Source organism: Rhea pennata, chromosome 22 (genome assembly GCF_028389875.1).
Source record: "Rhea pennata isolate bPtePen1 chromosome 22, bPtePen1.pri, whole genome shotgun sequence".
Lineage (NCBI taxonomy): Eukaryota > Metazoa > Chordata > Aves > Rheiformes > Rheidae > Rhea > Rhea pennata.
This window is the reverse complement of record NC_084684.1, coordinates 9,374,010-9,391,783: the sequence shown is the minus strand read 5'-3', so window position 1 is coordinate 9,391,783 and position 17,774 is coordinate 9,374,010. Positions and strand designations below refer to the sequence as shown.

Sequence of the window (17,774 nt, the reverse complement as noted above, 5' to 3'; positions counted from 1 at the left end):
AGGAGATGTTACTCAATTCCATGAGGCTTTAACGTTTCCTCTATCCACTGCCTTCCTCTTTCCCCAAATACCACCGCCAGGTAACTAACTGGGGGGGTTGCACTAATTGATCCCTCTGAAAACCATCTCTTAATTTTCCAGTTTGTGCACTTTCTCCCTCTCTCTCTTTCTCCCTCTCCTTCTTCAGAAACTTTGGCCACTTCAGTATCATTCCCCTAAGATAATAATTTGCAGTCTCGTAGCTTTTAAACTAGGATCTTTCACAAACATGTGAAGTCACACGCACAGAAACACACGTATGTAGCGTGCTTGCTGTAAGGCAGACAGACCTTCGTTATACGTCTGTGATCTATTATTGCGATCGCTACTAACAGTGAGCCTTCCTAGTCAGGAAGGACGGCTTTCGTTTGTGGGAGACGGAGACGGCTCTCGCCTGGTTCCACGTGGTTTTCGCACCTCAGCTTGCTTACGTTTTTCTGGTCTCTTCAACTTCAGCCGTGGCAATTCGTCTGAAAGTGTAAGTATTGTATCCTTCCCTTTCTATCTGCACACGTAGGATAACAAGACAAAACACAAACAGCCAAAGCAAAACTAAGGTGGATGCACTTAACGGTATCCACAGGGCAGGAAAGGGTTGCTTAGCCTTCAGTACTGCCTCTGGGAGGCCGAAATAACAAACAGTCGTTACCAGCAGTCGCCTTACTTGCCGGTGGCAGAACACCTCCTTCTGCAGCAGTTGCTGGGGATATCAGGGGTCTACTGCATTTTTGCTTCCTCGTTTCATTCGCTTCGTCCCTTAGGTATTAATCACAAAAAGACCGCTTGTCTGGCTTTCCTCTCCGTCAGCATTTACTATCGTTGGTTCTAGCTCTGTAACAAAGAGAGAAGCTGGCATTTTACTCTCAATGAAAGGCAACAAAAGCATTTACACATGTTCTTTTTTTCTCTTTCCTGTGTTCTTCCCCCTTTTTATACTTTTTTTTTCCTTCTCCTCTCCCCTCCTTTCTTAAAGGAAGGGTCTCAATACAGCACTTTACATCATACGTTACAGGGTAAACTGTTTGGAAACATTCCGTACAGCAATTAGGGCTAGGTTATTAGACAGGCAGGCGCATCACCTAATGCTTACCTACGCCATCTTCCATGAAGCCTTGTTTTTATCCTGCTTCAGTACTATTGTTACTGTCCTGTACCCTTTCTCAAACCTTCGCACGCACCCGCTTAACCAACAATTCCCTCGGTCTTTAACTACACGGAAGAAGGAAAGCACTTGATGTGCCTGTCTCTGTTTCCGACCTATCACCTTTTCGATTCAGCTCCCAGATTCCTCTTACGCTCAGATGCTTGCCTCATAGGTGATGACCAAATAGCTGGTTCGCTACCTGTAGCCACTTCTCTTCAAGATGTCCCCTTTTACAGCTCAGCTCTCTTGGCTGCCAACACCTTCTTTGGGCACCCTCTATCCACATAACAATGGCACGCGCTGCCTTTCTCGTTCTCTCAATCCTAACCTAACCCTAAACCCTAACCCTAACCCAACCCTAACCCCTAACCCTAAATGGCTAACCCTAACTCTAAACCCTAACCCCAACCCTAAACCCTAACCCTAAACTCTAACGGCATTTCTAACCCTAACCCTAAACCCTAACCCTAACCCCTAAACCCTAACCCCTAACCCTTAACCCTAACCCTTAACCCTAACCCTAAATGGTGTTTCTAACCCTAACCCCTAACCCAAACCCTCTAACCCTAACCCAAACCCTCTAACCCTAACCCTCTAACCCTCTAACCCCCTAACCCCCTAACCCTAGCCCCTATCCTAACCCTAACCCCTAACCTAACCCTAACCTAACCCCTAACCCCTAACCCTAAACCTGAACCCTAACCCTAACCCTAAATGGCCCTAACCCTAACCCTAAATGGCCCTAACCCTAAACGGGCTCTGGCATTTCTAACCCTAACCCTAACCCAAACCTAAACCCTAACCCCTAACCCTGACCCTAACCCAACCCTAACCCTTCTTTGGGCACCCTCTATCCACATCCATAACAACAGCGCACGCTGGCTTTCTCGTTCTCTCAGTCCTAACCCTAACCCTAGCCGATTTTTGCATGACACGGCTCGGAGGCTGACCCCACCTCTGCTGCACAGCAGAAACTTCGCACAGGGCAGCCCTCTTGGCACCAAATGCCTTCTCTGGACAGCCCCTAGCCACCCCAATGCCAGCAGCCCCTCCAGCTTCTCTCCTTCTCTTCGTCCTAACCCTACCCCTGAGGGCTTTCGCAGGCCAGCCTGCGAAACAGAACCCCATCTGGGGCACGCACAGGAAATGCCTCGCAGCTTAGCTCTCTTGGCTGCCAACATCTGCTTTGGGCACCCTCTATCCATATCCATAACAACAGTGCGCGCTGGCTTCCTCCTTCTCTCAACTCTGACCCTAACTAATAACACCAATCCATTACCCCAGCTCCTCACTGTAATCTGATCCTGAACAGCTCTAACCGTAGTGCAGTCCTGACCCTAAATGGCTCTGGTCCTAACCCTCACCCCACCCTCAGTTGCTCTAACTGTAAATAACTCTAAGTGATCCTAACCCTGACCTCTCACCCTAATGTTTTATCCTATGTGACACTACCCCTAACTGACTCTGACCCTCATCTTTACCAAGGCTAACTCTATCCCCTAACTCTAATCCCTAACTCCTATTCCTCTAACCTAACACTAACCCTGAATGACCCTAATGTTAAATGACCCTAACCAGTTCTAATTGTAAAGGGCATTTTTCACCCTAACCCTCTTACCCCAACTCTAAATTTCTAACCCTAACCCCTACACCCCAGCTGCAAGCCAAGCCCCAGTGGCTTTTCTTAACCCTAACCTCAGCCCTATATTCTAACCCTATGCCTGACTGCAACACCCTAACTCTGACTCCCTAACCCTAACCACTAGATTACCGAAAGCTTTCCTGACCCTAAATCCCCTAACTCCAACTGCAAGTGGCTCACCATAATCCAAACCCCTAAACCTAGGTTAGAGCCCCAACTAAATTGTCACAACTTTCTACCCCTTCCCCCAACATGCCCTAGTGTTTTGACCCCTTGGTCTGCTACATCTACTTAGTGATTATTCTAAAGCAAATAATAATACATGCAAAATAATAGTACACGCAATAATAATACACGCAAAATTTCAAGAATTTCAAAATGCTAACTACAACCTAGCCACAAAAAGAAAACCATGTAAGGTTAGACACATACAATATCAAACCCATCCAACAACCAAACAACTGCCCACTCACACCTATCACAGCCATCTATCACCCCTACTAATATCACTGTCTGCTGCCATCCTTCTTTAAAGGTAACACTGCACTGGGATGACTAGCGCCCCTCTGCCCCAAACTGCCCACCCTAGCTAATAATATAAATAATTAAATACTTGCAACTCTTACTAAAACCCCCCAAAACAGGATGGCTTCTTTACTCTGACTAATGCCACAGCTACATCCACAGACAAGGCAGCTCCAAATAAAGACACAGATGTGGACTTGTAGACACATCCTATGATTGAAAAATGGCAGCAAAGAATGTTGCTAGCCAGAAAGCCCCATGACGCCATGACCACGCAGCTCTGATGCTCTGGACAAGACCAGAAAGGAGCCAAAGGCCACCGCTTGTGACAGAGAGTGCTCTGGCAAAGCCAGAAAGACCGATGCAAGAGAGGTCGGCAAGAGAGATCTGAGGCAGCAACGACGCAGGGAAGAAAACCCCGAAAGGAAGCCAGAAGGATGCAAAACAAGAGCGACCGATGACACCTCAGCGATAGCTGCAAAGATGGTAGGCCATGAACAGCCACAATGCAGAGCCAGAGCAATGGACTGCCCCTTTTAGCCAGCCGCACAGAATGAGACATAAGCCACCAGCACGATGCCGATGAGTCACACCAGGCAAAAGACTATGGACATTGACCACGCTACTGCCACGCAGTGCATGCCATGCTCCTTGAGCGCAAAGGACAAGAGCAACATCAAGACCCGAGCAAAAGATAGCACAGCTACAACACAAAACACACAGACAACACAGGAACACAAGCACTGGCTGGAGTTGCCCTGCCTAGTGCACCCTCACTTCCTGCCGTGTTTTCCCCGCCACCTCTGCTTCGCACACAGCAATCCTGAGGAGCCCTCCATGCCACACTGAATGTCAGTGTGCACACATACACTCCCCACACGCACCCTTTACCCCTCGACTTAGCTTTCGGCATGCAGACAGTCACCATCTGTCCTCAGGAGGCATCCTCAATGACGGCCACATCGTCTCCGATCTCCTTTCGGTCGCTGCATTTGCCTTCACCACCTGCCAAACCAGAGCACAAGCAGTCACCCCCGTGCCAGCCACCTCCAGCCTTGTCTGTAAGAGCACTCTGCACTCTGCCAAAGTGCCATGGGCAATTTGCTCACCTGTACCACAGCAATTCCAAACTCCCACAACTTCTCTGTGGTGACATCCATGGCACCTGGAAAACCAGTGCACTAAACTTACCACGCGGCCAGGCAGTACTGACCAGCTCTAGAACAACTGAAACACCAGTCTGATCACCGCTTCTGCCCCAACAGAAATCGTCAGCCGTTTCTTGGAAAGAGCCACACAGTACCTGAAAAAACAAAGCAGGCAGCCCCTGAAGCCAGAGTAAGGGTCAGAAGCAGAGCCACAAAAGAGTATGTGGCAGTGCTTTCAGGGGCATGAATATAAGAAAGGAGCTGGAAGGTAAGACTGAAGATTGCTTCCTGCTGGTCCAGTATAATAAACACACAATCCTTCCACAATAAACACAGAAACACCAGAAAACAATACTGTCAGTTAACAGATGATGTACCTGGAGACTCAGAAGCCCTCTTCCACTGCTAAAAACACCACACTGAAATACTCACTCACACACACACAGAGGGGAAAAAAAACTGCCTGGTATGAGCATTTTTCTGTCGTGCTCACAGCTCCACATTCAGCCATCTCATTGCTCTTACATTAAGAACTGGCTTTTACTTCTCCAAATGCAGCAGTAAGTTTTTCTGGGTAGCTTTATTTTCCCAAATGCTGTTATTTACAGCATTTGTTATTTTTAGGCAATTCCACAGCACCACCCCCAGAACAGACCAAAACAAGTATGAACTCCCTCAGTTATGTAACTCTAGGCCCACCCACTGCCCTACCCACAAGCACTTGGAAGTGGAGGAGCAAAGCAATGGCAGCTGTAAATACGTAGGGCTAGGCGAAAAGCAAGGCTTTTGCTTCTGCTCAGTATCTAGAATGTAGAGTACAAAAAGGATCAACAGACCTTTTTGATGAAATGAGACATCTACTTTGTTACTGAGACTTCATATACTATATCCATGATACCAGGAGGTATGTCAGTGAACATCTTTTTTATCCTAAGTAGGACTAGCCTTTGCATTCAAAACTAGAAGCCAGTTCTGCTTACGCTTTGGAAGAAAACTACAGCATTCCACATAACCTTTAAAGGGAATACTATACCACAGTTCTCTAATTGGTTCAGGCCTGCATATAATACAGTTCTCCTAACAGGATACCATTTCCTGTAGGGCAAATCAAGATACCAAAATAAACTCCTAAAACAAGCCTGCTTCTGTAATATGAGTACTTCCAAAGAGAGGTATTTCCTGTGTAGTACCTAGAGTAATTAAGAAAATGCAGTTGCTGGGTGGAATGGGTAGTTTCCCAGGGGAATACTAGCTCTGTATCTCAAAGTGGAGGACTCGCACAGGGAGACAAGACAGATACTAAGAGGGCTGCAGAACGAACACGGGGCTCTGGGGCACAACAAAAACTTCAAAAGGGGGGTTTGAAGGGACTAGAGGAGTCTTACAAGGGCTAAAAGGACAAAACAGAGCCTGGATACAAAAGGAAGGCTAAAATAAGTCCAGACTAAAATATAAAGGGTTCCTAAGGGCTCTGCAGGGCCAACAGAGGTGCACGCAGCGCAGTAAAGCTCTGAAGAGGAGTCCAGAGCACATTAGACATCTCTTATGGGTACTAGAGAACAATTAAAAGAAGCCAGAAGAAAACAAGCAAGGCCTCCCAAAGGGTTCAGAGGAAAAAAGGGGGCTCAGGCAGCTGAATGATAAAAATATTGCTCTAGGGAATAATAAAAAAAACCCTTAAGAACAATTTGGAGAGCACTGCAGAAGTCCTAAAGAAGCTAGAGTGCCAAAAGACAGCTGTAGGGAGGAAGGCAGGCTGAAAGAGCCCACAGTGCACTAGAAGGGGGGCCTAAATGACCTGCTTGGCTAAAAAAATAGTCTGAAACAAAAGGAATAAATCTGCAGGGCTACTGAGAAGACTAGATGGTTCCTAAGGGGGCTGGAGGGCTAGAGAACAGCTCTGTGGCACAATAGGCACCCTAGGAAACATTCAGAGCAGACTAAAGGACTCCTGAGGGGACTAGATGGCTGAAAATTAACAGCTGGCTAACAAGAGAGTCCTCTAGAGGTGCTCTAAGGGGACAGGAGACGTTCTATGAGATGTGTAGGGCCAAAGACCTCAGGAGGCCGTTTGAGCAACTAGAGGGATCTTAAGGAACCTTGAGGGCCAGAAGACAGCTCTGGGGCATGAAAAAGGCCTTTGCAAAAGTTTCCAGAGCAGTAGCATGGTGCTAAAGGGTCTAGAGGGCCAACAGAGGTCTGCAGGTGGAAAATAAAAGTCCAAAAGAGGAGGCCAAAGCAGAGCAGTGGGCTGCTAAATGAGCTGGAGGGCCAACAGAGTGCTCTAGGGCAGGAAGAAGGGCTCCAAGGGATTCTGAGAGGACTACAGGGGGCTAATGGGTCTAGAGGGCACCAAGATAAGCCCTTGGGGCACAATAAAGGTTAAAGGGGTAGTCCAGTGGGCATTAGAGGGGTTCTAAGTGGCTTGCATGGCTAAAAAATTACCCTGAGAAAAAAGAAAGAAGGGGGGGCAGGGGAAGAAGAGGTGTTCTAAGAAGACTAGATAGTTGCAGAGGGTCCGGAGGGGTATGGGGGAAGGCAGAAGAGAGCTCTGAGGAAGAAGGAAGCCTAAAGGAGTGGTCCAGAACACACTAAGGGGGTCCTAAGGGATCCTAAAAAATGTATGACTCTGGTGAACAAGACATCTGGAAGGGTTCTGAGGAGAACAGGTGGTTCTGAAGGAGTGTGAAAAGCCAGAAAACTGCTCTCGGGCTCCATTTGGGGGAAAAGATGGGTCCAGAGAGCACAAGAGGGGTCCTAGGGACTCTAGACGGCCAAGAGAAGACTCTGGGGCATGATAGAAACCAAAAGAGGGGTCCAGAGCAGAGCAATGCATCATCAAGAGGGCTGGAGGACAGAAGGAGGCTTGTGGGGCACAAAAAAATGCCTCCAGAGGAGCTGTGAGGGGGATAGGGGGGTGCCAAAGAGGCTGGAGGGCCAAAAGACAGGTCTGGGGTGCAAGGAAGGCTGAAAGCATAGCCCAGAGTGCTCTAGAGATGTGCTAAGGGGTCTAGAGGGCCAACAGAGGTCTGCAGGTGGAGACCAATGAGGAAGTGAAAGCAGAGTAGTGGGTTGCTAAAGGAGCTGGAGCACCTGCAGAGGGCTCCAGGGCAGAAAGAAGGACTCCGAGGGAATTCTGAGGCGATTGCAGGGGGCTAATGGGTCAAGAGGGCACCAAGATAAACCTCTGGGGCGGAAGGAAAGCTGAAAGACTAGTCTGGCATGTACTAGAGGGTTTCTAAGGGAACTCCAGGGGGCAAAGATGACTCTGGGGAAGAAGGAAGATAGTCGGAGGGGTTCTGAGGAGACTAGAAGGTTCCTAAGTGAGCTAGGGGACCAGAAGACAGCTCTGGAGCACAGGGCTAGCTGAAAGACTAGTCCAGAGTGCACTACAAGAGTGCTAAGGGGTCTAGAAGGCCAACAGAGATCTGCAGGTGGGAAAAAAAAAGGCCAAATGAGGAGGCCAAAGCAGAGCAGTGGGCTGCTAAAGAAGCTGGCACACCAACAGAGGGCTCCAGGCCAAGAATTGTGGCTCCAGATGGATTGTGAGGTGACTACAGGAGTCCTAATTGGGCTGGAAGACCTGAAGGCCGTTCTAGTGCACAAAGAAGCCTAAGAGAGTAGTCGAGAGCATGCTAGAGGGGATGCAAATGGGTCTAGAGGTCCAAAACGCATCTCTGAAGCACAAGAAAACCTAAAAGCATAGTTGCGAGCCCACTAGAGGGGTGCAAAGGTGTCCATATGGCACAAAAAAAAAAAAAAAAAAAAAAAAAGAACACTCTAGACAACAAGCAGGAAATCTCGGTGGAATTCTGAGACTAGATAATTCCTAACAGGGCTGGTGGGGAGGGGGGGTCACAGGACAGCTCTGGAGCACAACAAACATCCAGGAGGTGTTCTGAGCAGACCAGAGGGCTCCTAAGGAGACTAGGTGGCCAAAAAATAAAAACTGAGTAACAGGACAGAAGTCAGGAGGTGCTCTGAGGGAATAGGAGGGGAGCCTATGAGATGTGGATGGCCAAAAGAGGGTGCCAGGGCACAAAGGCCTCGGGAGGGCTTCTGAGCAGGCTAGACAGGTCCTAAGGGGTCTAGAGGACCAAGACAGAGCTCTAGGGCACAAATTGGGCTTAAAGAGTCATCCAGAGTGCACTAGAGAGGTGCTAAGGAATCTAGAGGGTGAGAAAAATGACTCTGGGGAACAAGGAAGATAGCTGGAGGGGTTCTGAGGAGACTATAGAGTGTTCTTAGGTGGATTGGGGGGCCAGAAGACATCTCTGGGGAACAAGGCAGGCTGAAAGAGTCATCCATGGTGCATTAGAGGGGTACTGAGGGGTCTAGAGGGCCAACAGAGGCATGCAAGTGGAAAAGGCCAAAAGAGGAGATCAAATCAGAATAGAGGGCTGATAAAAGGTCTAGAGTAGCAGAGGGCTCCAGGGCAGGATGGGGGACTTTGGAGGGATTCTGAGGGGACTACAGCGATCATAAGTGAGCTGGTGGACCATAAGTCATCTCTAGGGTAAAAAGAAGCCTGAAAGAGTAATGCAGAGTGTACTTAAAAGACCCTTGAAGGATAAGGCTTAAGAGTAGCACTCCTTCAGTACACTGCAGACTAAGGGAGCTAGAGGGCCAACAAAAGTCTGCAGAGGAGAAATAAAAGGCCAAAGGAGGGACCAAAGCAGAACAGAGGGCTGCTAAAGGGGCTGGCGCACCAGTACAAGGCTCCAGGGCATAAGAACATCTCCAGAGGGAATCTCAGAGTACTACAGGGATCCTAAGGGGTCTAGAGGTCCAAAAGACAGCTCTGGGGCACATAGAAGATTCAGAGGGTACTTCAGAACACTCTAGAGGTGTCCTAAAGGGACTAGATGGCCAAAAATAAAAACTGGAGGTGATCTGAAGGAACAACAGAATTTCTGTAAGGTCTAGAGGACCAAAAGACAGTTTTGGGGCACAGCCAAGGTCTCCAGAGGGCTTCTGGGGGAACCAAAGGTGTCCTAAGGGGTCTTGAGGGCCAAGATAGAGCTCTGCGACAAAAGAAAGACTGATAGAATAGTGTACTAGAGGGGTGCTAAGGGGTCTAGAGGTCCAAAAGACAGCTCTCAGAAACGAGGAAGGCTAAAATAATAGTCTACAGTGCACTAGAGGGATTCCAAGGGGCCCACATGGCCAGAATATCACTCTGTGAAACAATGAAGATACCTGGAGGTGTTCAGAGACAAACAGACCATTCTGAATGGGGCTGGAGGGCCAGAAGAGAGCTCTGGGAAACAAGAAAGGCCAAAAGAGTAGCCCAGGACATGCTAGAGAGGTTCTAAGGGTCTACATGGCCAAAGAAATCACTCTGGGAAGCAAAGAAGAAATCTGGAGTGGTTCTGAGGAAACTAGATAGTTCCAAAGAGGGGCAGAAGGCCAGAAGACAGCTCTGGGGCATTATTTCAGCCAAAAGAGGTACCAAAAGCAGACTGGAGGGACACTAAAGTATCTGGAGAGCCAAAAACAGCTCTGGGGCACAAAGAGGGATGAAAGAATAGTCCAGAGTGCACCAGAGGGGTGCTTAGGGGTCTAGAGGACCAACAGAAGTCTGCAGAGGGGAAATACAAGGCCAAAGGAGGGGCAAAAACAGAATAGAGGGCTCCTAAAAGAGAGGGCAGGGCAACAGAGGGCTGCAGGGTATGACAGAGGGCTCTAAAGGGATTCTTAGAGAACATTGGAGGTCCTAAGGGGGCTGAAAGGCCAGAAGACATCTCTAGGACACAACCAAGGTTCCCACAGAACAACTCCAGACACAAGCGGAGTCTAATGAGCCCAGAGGCCAAGATATAGCTTGGGGGCACAAGGAAGGCCAAAAGAATGGTCTAGAGTGCACTAGAGGGCTCCTATTGGGATGAGACAGCCCAAAAACTTGTGAACAAGGAAGAAATGTGGAAAGGTTCTGAGGAGACTAGACTGTTCCTAAGGGGGCTGGAAGGGGCCAGAAGACAGTTCTGGGGCACAAGGCAGGCCAAAAGTGCAGTCCAGAGTGCACTAGAAGGGTCTAAGGGGTCTAGAGAGCAAACCAAGGACACTGAGGCTCACTTTTGGCTGAAAGAGGGGACCAAAGCTAGACTAAAGGAGAGCTAAGGGGTCTAGAGAGCTAATCTAGAGGGGGATCTGTGCAGGAAATAAAAGGCCAAAAGAGAGGCTAGCACAGCCATAAATGATCTAAACTGCCATAGGAACAGGTCGTGGAGAGAACTCTGGTGCAGCCAATGGAAAAGGAGGGCTCCAGGGCACACTGAAAGGGTGCAATGAATACATAGGATTTTGGGGGTGTCCCCAATGCAAAGCCAGGTGTCCCGAGGGGAGTGCATGACACTCAAAGGGATTCTGATGGGACTAAAGGGCAGCAAGATAGGCCCTAAGAGGTTCAGAGAGCAAAGAGAGGCATGCTGAGAGGACTAGAGGGGAAAACAAAGGCTCTGGGATGCACCAATAGCAAACAGAGAGGTTTTGAGGGGCCTAAAGAGAAAAAAAAAAAGAGGACTTAATAGGACAAGAGGACAAACACAGCAGTCTTTATGGTACCAGAGGGTCCACAGACACCAAATGGCAGAATAATCTTGCAGGAACTAGAAAGAAACAAAGAATCTTGAAAGGACAAGAGAACTAAGAGTGCCTTGAAGCACACCTAAAAGCAAATGGATAGGTCCTGAGGGAGCTAAGAAGCAAGTAGGTGAGTCCTGGGGAGACAAGGAGGAAAACCGAAGATTCTGGGGTATTAACTCACCTGCTGTAATCTTCCTGCTTGGACCCTGCCTCTTACCTCTGAGAAGCTGGCCTTTGCTTTCATTCCACAGGCAGCTGTCAGCTGTTGTGCAGTCTCAGCAGACAAGTTGGGGATTGCTGCCCAAGCAGTCGCAACCTGCAACACCATGTGTCGAGAATAGTTTTCAGGAAGTCATGCAGATTCATAACCTGAAGGGTAAGAAATAAATACCTCTTAAGGATAGTTTTTATTTCATCTAAGAACAATTTTCCCTCTTTTCTCCACCGTACTGCCTCTAACACCACACCTCCCTCATCACCATTTTCTGCTGCTACTTCCACTGCTCTTAGGTGTCCCTGCATCTTAGTCCTCTAAAGCACCTATTTTTCCATCTACACGTACTTTCATTTCCTGTCACTGCCGATCTCCTCTTCTGTATGTCCTATAGCAGGCAGCCAAGGTGTTACTGTAAGTCAGCAAATCAAACTCTGTAAGACTCAATTCCGGAGTGCTTGAAAGTGGGCATGCTTTATTATGACAGCACCAGACAGACAGGGGATGCCTCCACCTCATGTGCGTGCCGAGACATCTAGTTTTAGAGACTAAATATAACTAATGCATACACATTCATCATTTCGACAAGCCGTGTGAAACAACATGGCTTCCCAGAAGCCCGATACCGGAAGACTACTGCTCCCGGCAAGCCGCGCGAAACAAGATTGCCCCTCCCCCCGGAAGCCCGGTTCCGGAATACTACTGCTCCCGGCAGGCCGCGCGAAACAAGATGGCCCCCCCTCCGCCCGGAAGCCCGGTGCCGGAAGACTACTGCTCCCGGCAAGCCGCGCGAAACAAGATGGCCCCCCGGAAGCCCGGTGCCGGAAGACTACTGCTCCCGGCAGGCCGCGCGAAACAAGATGGCCCCCCGGAAGCCCAGTGCCGGAAGACTACTGCTCCCGGCAGGCCGCGCGAAACAAGATGGCCCCCCGGAAGCCCAGTGCCGGAAGACTACTGCTCCCGGCAGGCCGCGCGAAACAAGATGGCCCCCCGGAAGCCCGGTGCCGGAAGACTACTGCTCCCGGCAAGCCGCGCGAAACAAGATGGCCCCCCCGGAAGCCCGGTGCCGGAAGACTACTGCTCCCGGCAAGCCGCGCGAAACAAGATGGCCCACCGGAAGCCCGGTGCCGGAAGACTACTGCTCCCGGCAGGCCGCGCGAAACAAGATGGCCCCCCGGAAGCCCGGTGCCGGAAGACTACTGCTCCCGGCAGGCCGCGCGAAACAAGATGGCCCCCCGGAAGCCCGGTGCCGGAAGACTACTGCTCCCAGCAGGCCGCGCGAAACAAGATGGCCCCCCGGAAGCCCGGTGCCGGAAGACTACTGCTCCCGGCAGGCCGCGCGAAACAAGATGGCCCGCCGGAAGCCCGGTGCCGGAAGACTACTGCTCCCGGCAGGCCGCGCGAAACAAGATGGCCCCCTGGAAGCCCGGTGCCGGAAGACTACTGCTCCCGGCAGTAGCGCGAAACAAGATGGCCTCCCGGAAGCTCGGTGCCGGAAGACTACTGCTCCCGGCAGGCCGCGCGAAACAAGATGGCCCCCCGGAAGCTCGGTGCCGGAAGACTACTGCTCCCGGCAGGCCGCGCGAAACAAGATGGCCCCCCGGAAGCCCGGTGCCGGAAGACTACTGCTCCCGGCAAGCCACGCGAAACAAGATGGCCCCCCGGAAGCCCGGTGCCGGAAGACTACTGCTCCCGGCAGGCCACGCGAAACAAGATGGCCCCCCGGAAGCTCGGTGCCGGAAGACTACTGCTCCCGGCAGGCCGCGCGAAACAAGATGGCCCGCCGGAAGCCCGGTGCCGGAAGACTACTGCTCCCGGCAGGCCACGCGAAACAAGATGGCCCCCCGGAAGCCCGGTGCCGGAAGACTACTGCTCCCGGCAGGCCGCGCGAAACAAGATGGTCCCCCGGAAGCCCGGTGCCGGAAGACTACTGCTCCCGGCAAGCCGCACGAAACAAGATGGCCCCCCGGAAGCCCGGTGCCGGAAGACTACTGCTCCTGGCAGGCCGCGCGAAACAAGACCAGCCCCTCCCCCCAACCCGGAATCCCGGTGCCGGAAGACTACTGCTCCCGGCAGTAGCGCGAAACAAGATGGCCTCCCGGAAGCTCGGTGCCGGAAGACTACTGCTCCCGGCAGGCCGCGCGAAACAAGATGGCCCGCCGGAAGCCCGGTGCCGGAAGACTACTGCTCCCGGCAGGCCGCGCGAAACAAGATGGCCCCCCGGAAGCCCGGTGCCGGAAGACTACTGCTCCCGGCAAGCCGCACGAAACAAGATGGCCCCCCGGAAGCCCGGTGCCGGAAGACTACTGCTCCCGGCAGGCCGCGCGAAACAAGACCAGCCCCTCCCCCCAACCCGGAATCCCGGTGCCGGAAGACTACTGCTCCCGGCAAGCCGCACGAAACAAGATGGCCCCCCCCCCCCGGAAGCCCGGTGCCGGAAGACTACTGCTCCCGACAGTAGCGCAAAACAAGATGCCCCCCCTCCCCCCGGAAGCCCGGTGCCAGAAGACTACTGCTCCCGGCAGGCCGCGCGAAACAAGATGGCCTCCCGGAAGCCCGGTGCCGGAAGACTACTGCTCCCGGCAGTAGCGCGAAACAAGATGCCCCCCCTCCCCCCGGAAGCCCAGTGCCGGAAGACTACTGCTCCCGGCAGGCCGCACGAAACAAGATGGCCCCCCGGAAGCTCGGTGCCGGAAGACTACTGCTCCCGGCAGGCCGCGCGAAACAAGATGGCCCCCCGGAAGCCCGGTGCCGGAAGACTACTGCTCCCGGCAGGCCGCGCGAAACAAGATGGCCCCCCGGAAGCCCGGTGCCGGAAGACTACTGCTCCCGGCAGGCCGCGCGAAACAAGATGGCCCCCCGGAAGCCCGGTGCCGGAAGACTACTGCTCCCGGCAAGCCGCGCGAAACAAGATGGCCCCCCGGAAGCCCGGTGCCGGAAGACTACTGCTCCCGGCAGGCCGCGCGAAACAAGATGGCCCCCCGGAAGCTCGGTGCCGGAAGACTACTGCTCCCGGCAGGCCGCGCGAAACAAGATGGCCCGCCGGAAGCCCGGTGCCGGAAGACTACTGCTCCCGGCAGGCCGCGCGAAACAAGATGGCCCCCCGGAAGCCCGGTGCCGGAAGACTACTGCTCCCGGCAGGCCGCGCGAAACAAGATGGCCCCCTGGAAGCCCGGTGCCGGAAGACTACTGCTCCCGGCAGTAGCGCGAAACAAGATGGCCTCCCGGAAGCTCGGTGCCGGAAGACTACTGCTCCCGGCAGGCCACGCGAAACAAGATGGCCCCCCGGAAGCCCAGTGCCGGAAGACTACTGCTCCCGGCAAGCCGCACGAAACAAGATGGCCCCCCGGAAGCCCGGTGCCGGAAGACTACTGCTCCCGGCAGTAGCGTGAAACAAGATGGCCCCCCGGAAGCCCGGTGCCGGAAGACTACTGCTCCCGGCAGGCCACGCGAAACAAGATGGCCCCCCGGAAGCCCGGTGCCGGAAGACTACTGCTCCCGGCAAGCCGCACGAAACAAGATGGCCCCCCGGAAGCTCGGTGCCGGAAGACTACTGCTCCCGGCAGGCCGCGCGAAACAACAAGGCCCCCCCGGAAGCCCGGTGCCGGAAGACTACTGCTCCCGGCAGGCCACGCGAAACAAGATGGCTCCCCGGAAGCCCGGTGCCGGAAGACTACTGCTCCCGGCAGGCCGCGCGAAACAAGATGGCCCCCCGGAAGCCCGGTGCCGGAAGACTACTGCTCCCGGCAGGCCGCGCGAAACAAGACCAGCCCCTCCCCCCAACCCGGAATCCCGGTGCCGGAAGACTACTGCTCCCGGCAAGCCGCACGAAACAAGATGGCCCCCCCCCCCGGAAGCCCGGTGCCGGAAGACTACTGCTCCCGGCAGTAGCGCGAAACAAGATGCCCCCCCTCCCCCCGGAAGCCCGGTGCCGGAAGACTACTGCTCCCGGCAGGCCGCGCAAAACAAGATGGCCCCCCGGAAGCCCGGTGCCGGAAGACTACTGCTCCCGGCAGGCCGCGCGAAACAAGATGGCCCCCCGGAAGCCCGGTGCCGGAAGACTACTGCTCCCGGCAAGCCGCACGAAACAAGATGGCCCGCCGGAAGCCCGGTGCCGGAAGACTACTGCTCCCGGCAGGCCGCGCGAAACAAGACCAGCCCCTCCCCCCAACCCGGAATCCCGGTGCCGGAAGACTACTGCTCCCGGCAGGCCGCGCGAAACAAGATGGCCCCCCGGAAGCCCGGTGCCGGAAGACTACTGCTCCCGGCAAGCCGCGCGAAACAAGATGGCCCCCCGGAAGCCCGGTGCCGGAAGACTACTGCTCCTGGCAGGCCGCGCGAAACAAGATGGCCTCCCGGAAGCTCGGTGCCGGAAGACTACTGCTCCCGGCAGGCCGCGCGAAACAAGATGGCCCGCCGGAAGCCCGGTGCCGGAAGACTACTGCTCCCGGCAAGCCGCGCGAAACAAGATGGCCCCCCGGAAGCCCGGTGCCGGAAGACTACTGCTCCCGGCAGGCCGCGCGAAACAAGATGGCCCCCCGGAAGCCCGGTGCCGGAAGACTACTGCTCCCGGCAGTAGCGCGAAACAAGATGGCCTCCCGGAAGCTCGGTGCCGGAAGACTACTGCTCCCGGCAGGCCACGCGAAACAAGATGGCCCCCCGGAAGCCCGGTGCCGGAAGACTACTGCTCCCGGCAGGCCGCGCGAAACAAGATGGCCCCCCGGAAGCCCGGTGCCGGAAGACTACTGCTCCCGGCAGGCCGCGCGAAACAAGATGGCCCCCCGGAAGCTTGGTGCCGGAAGACTACTGCTCCCGGCAGGCCGCGCGAAACAAGATGGCCCCCCGGAAGCCCGGTGCCGGAAGACTACTGCTCCCGGCAGGCCGCGCGAAACAAGACCAGCCCCTCCCCCCAACCCGGAATCCCGGTGCCGGAAGACTACTGCTCCCGGCAAGCCGCACGAAACAAGATGGCCCCCCCCCCCCCGGAAGCCCGGTGCCGGAAGACTACTGCTCCCGGCAGGCCGCGCGAAACAAGATGGCCTCCCGGAAGCCCGGTGCCGGAAGACTACTGCTCCCGGCAGTAGCGCGAAACAAGATGCCCCCCCTCCCCCCGGAAGCCCGGTGCCGGAAGACTACTGCTCCCGGCAGGCCGCACGAAACAAGATGGCCCCCCGGAAGCTCGGTGCCGGAAGACTACTGCTCCCGGCAGGCCGCGCGAAACAAGATGGCCCCCCGGAAGCCCGGTGCCGGAAGACTACTGCTCCCGGCAGACCGCACGAAACAAGATGGCCTCCCGGAAGCCCGGTGCCGGAAGACTACTGCTCCCGGCAGGCCGCGCGAAACAAGATGGCCCCCCGGAAGCCCGGTGCCGGAAGACTACTGCTCCCGGCAGGCCGTGCAAAACAAGATGGCCCCCCGGAAGCCCGGTGCCGGAAGACTACTGCTCCCGGCAGGCCGCGCGAAACAAGATGGCCCCCCGGAAGCCCGGTGCCGGAAGACTACTGCTCCCGGCAGGCCGCGCGAAACAAGATGGCCCCCCGGAAGCTCGGTGCCGGAAGACTACTGCTCCCGGCAGGCAGCGCGAAACAAGATGGCCCCCCGGAAGCTCGGTGCCGGAAGACTACTGCTCCCGGCAAGCCGCGCGAAACAAGATGGCCCCCCGGAAGCTCGGTGCCGGAAGACTACTGCTCCCGGCAGGCCGCGCGAAACAAGAAGGCCCCCCCGGAAGCCCGGTGCCGGAAGACTACTGCTCCCGGCAGGCCGCGCGAAACAAGATGGCCCCCCGGAAGCCCGGTGCCGGAAGACTACTGCTCCCGGCAGGCCGCGCGAAACAAGATGGCCCCCCGGAAGCCCGGTGCCGGAAGACTACTGCTCCCGGCAGGCCGCGCGAAACAAGACCAGCCCCTCCCCCCAACCCGGAATCCCGGTGCCGGAAGACTACTGCTCCCGGCAAGCCGCACGAAACAAGATGGCCCCCCCCCCCGGAAGCCCGGTGCCGGAAGACTACTGCTCCCGGCAGTAGCGCGAAACAAGATGCCCCCCCTCCCCCCGGAAGCCCGGTGCCGGAAGACTACTGCTCCCGGCAGGCCGCGCAAAACAAGATGGCCCCCCGGAAGCCCGGTGCCGGAAGACTACTGCTCCCGGCAAGCCGCACGAAACAAGATGGCCCCCCGGAAGCCCGGTGCCGGAAGACTACTGCTCCCGGCAGGCCGCGCGAAACAAGACCAGCCCCTCCCCCCAACCCGGAATCCCGGTGCCGGAAGACTACTGCTCCCGGCAGGCCGCGCGAAACAAGATGGCCCCCCGGAAGCCCGGTGCCGGAAGACTACTGCTCCCGGCAAGCCGCGCGAAACAAGATGGCCCCCCGGAAGCCCGGTGCCGGAAGACTACTGCTCCCGGCAGGCCGCGCGAAACAAGATGGCCTCCCGGAAGCTCGGTGCCGGAAGACTACTGCTCCTGGCAGGCCGCGCGAAACAA

The 17,774-nt window shown here is 55.0% G+C and overlaps 1 long non-coding RNA gene across 1 annotated transcript; it reads right to left on the bottom strand.

The window, feature by feature from the left end:
- Nucleotides 1-323: 323 nt before the first annotated feature.
- LOC134150000 (uncharacterized) lies at nucleotides 324-11,722 on the bottom strand. Its single transcript, XR_009960558.1, has 5 exons — nucleotides 11,646-11,722; nucleotides 11,301-11,452; nucleotides 4,460-4,515; nucleotides 4,276-4,355; nucleotides 324-509 (listed from the first exon to the last, which is right to left on the bottom strand). It is a non-coding gene; the product is annotated as an uncharacterized LOC134150000 (long non-coding RNA).
- Nucleotides 11,723-17,774: the final 6,052 nt, after the last annotated feature.